This window comes from Montipora capricornis, chromosome 10 (genome assembly GCF_036669925.1).
Source record: "Montipora capricornis isolate CH-2021 chromosome 10, ASM3666992v2, whole genome shotgun sequence".
NCBI lineage: Eukaryota > Metazoa > Cnidaria > Anthozoa > Scleractinia > Acroporidae > Montipora > Montipora capricornis.
In genome coordinates this window covers 10,294,503-10,297,002 of record NC_090892.1, presented here as the reverse complement: position 1 = coordinate 10,297,002, position 2,500 = coordinate 10,294,503, and the positions used below count along the sequence as shown (strand labels likewise).

The window sequence follows — 2,500 nt, the reverse complement described above, 5'->3', positions numbered from 1 at the left end:
TTAGTGGTAACTCGGAAACGGGCAATTTCTAGCTACAATTATTTGGGAGCACGAAAAGCCACAAGACGAATAAAACCAACCTGCGTTCATTTTACTCAGAAAATGTATTTTTTTTGTGGTAAGGCAAGAAGGAAAATGTATCTTTATTGTTTCTTTAGAAAATTCGGGGAATTCCCCCAAGGACTCAGCCGGGATAATTGAATGCAAGGTGTGTTAAGAATGTTTTGACGCAAGGGCCCCAAATGATCGGCATAGAGCAGTTTTGAATTTTGAGTTTGTCAGTTGACGGCAAGCGCATCAGTACGGCAAGACTATTCCGGGAGGGGGGGGGGGTAGGAATGAGGGTGGGGGTGGGGGGTAGGGTTGAGGGTATGATAGCTGAAACAACCCAAACCTTTACAAAAATGCTAACCCTAGGCCGAAACACTATGCTTTAGATAATGACTAGGCCTGAGGTTAGCATTTTGGTAATGGTTTGGGTCGTTTCAGCTATGTTGCCCTTCACCCCCTACCCTCCACCCCTGGAATAACACGAACGCTCAACTTACTTCGCCTTAAGTTGTTCTATTCCATCCTCAAGACTATCGACCAAATGGACCTTTAAGTTGACGTCGTAGATTTTTCTGAATTCATCTTCCACGTGGTTTTTGAAGTAAGCCTCTTCGTTACTGCCTTTTGTTATACCAATTTTAAAGCCGGCTGGTGGGTAAAGGGATTTTTTGGTCAGCTGTAGAGGATAAAAGACATTTCAAGTTATGACACAGCAATGTGATCCACGCAAACAAGTTCAGCTGCACGCGAGAGTGCACGTAAGTTTTGTTTTACAAATGGATGATGTAGTCAGTCATTCAATGAGAAACAGTCGAATCACACAGGTCTCTTTACTCCACGCGAGATGTTGGAAAGCATTTGAGGAGCTTTTATCGCACTCTCTGAACTCATAAATCGTGAAGATCTTTGTTACCAAACGGCTCTATTGTGAAAAGGGCTATCTAGAAATATCATTAGATAGTAGCTTTTTAAATCCCACAGCTACTACAATAATTGTGGTATCCGTGATAGATCGAGTATGCCAGTGCATGACAGACCCAGCAATGCGAAAACCGGTCTTTATTACAAGCACTTACCTTTTCATCGTGAATACCAGTTATGGGAAGTATGGAAGACTCCTGAACTAAGAAGGCCATCAGATTTGCGCAGTACGTGTTGACAATCACCAGAGCCAAGAACGCGTACACCGCTGACACGAGGCGGGCGCCATTGCTGCGTGGAGTTTTCTCTGCGCCAATGTCCTTGCTGAAGGCAACGCCCCATACATAACTCATGGAGTCTACAAGGAAAGTGATACAATGTGTTAATTAAAGAAGAGGATTCTATCCCAAAGATTTGGTGTATACAAGTGGCACGTGTTTGCATATCAACTGTGATCTATTAGACAAGGTTTACGCTCCTCTCTAGTCTTCCCTATAATGCGTCTCCTCTCGCCACGTAGCTTATTGAGGTAACTGGGGACGAGCCAACATCTTGGTGTTGCATTTTTATGGTGAACACTAATTTCCATCCCTCAAACTGACATTTCGTAACAATTACACGACGCAATATCCCATGTTAATATTGACAAGCTTACCGCTCTAAAAAGAATGAAAACAGGCAGAATTACAGCTTTAGTTCAACAAGAAATAGCGAAGCTATGCCGCGCTGATCTACAGCATTTAGGTCTAAAAGCCCCGTTGAAGACGGTTAACTTTCAATTGTTTTGCTGGGTACTACTATTTCAAACTCTAAAAAATTGTATTTTCCGGAAGGTTGTCTCGTTAGTCTAGTGGATATCGGAAAAGGCAAGGTGAAGCCATCGATCCGGGTCCAACTGTTTGCCTCGCCTATTGTGAATCTATTCAGCTTATTTAAAATCTTTGTTTCGTTGAAGTAGATTTGAAGTCTAAAGTAGACTGTACGTCGTATAAGTTGAATAAAAAGGGAAATGTCAGTTTGAGGGATGGAAAGAAGTGATGACCTTTTTTTTTATATGGAGCATTTTCACTCACGTGACCAGCAGCCATATTGGATTACTGAAAAAAAATAAATTATTTGCCCAAAAATAAAGCTTAATTCCCCGTGAATTAATTTGGTACACCATTATGACCGCCATTTCGTTGTTTTAGAACACCAACATAGCCATTGACTTTCATGTGAAAACGTAGATATTAATAATTGCGACAACAGCATTGACACGGTCCTTGCAAGCCGCGGCAAATACGTCAATTTCTAGGTTGATAATTTTGCAGTAGCTGTCGAGGCGCAGTAATGTTGCTTGACCCGGCGCCAATTAAAAAACAACAAAGTAGATCGTTTTTTTTCAACGTCAATCCAGCGTCTCGCCATCCCTAGCTGTAGATGAGGTAAAGTACCATTACTATGCTAATATGGTTGTCGGTAACGAAACTAGCATTATTTGTCGGTCAGCCGCCAACTGGAAGGTGGAAACTTCAGGGTTCAGGGT

At 42.1% G+C, this 2,500-nt stretch overlaps 1 pseudogene; it reads right to left on the bottom strand.

Moving 5' to 3' along the window:
• Positions 1-2,500, bottom strand: part of LOC138020283 (glutamate receptor ionotropic, NMDA 1-like) — a 16,493-nt pseudogene that overhangs the window by 3,355 nt on the left and 10,638 nt on the right.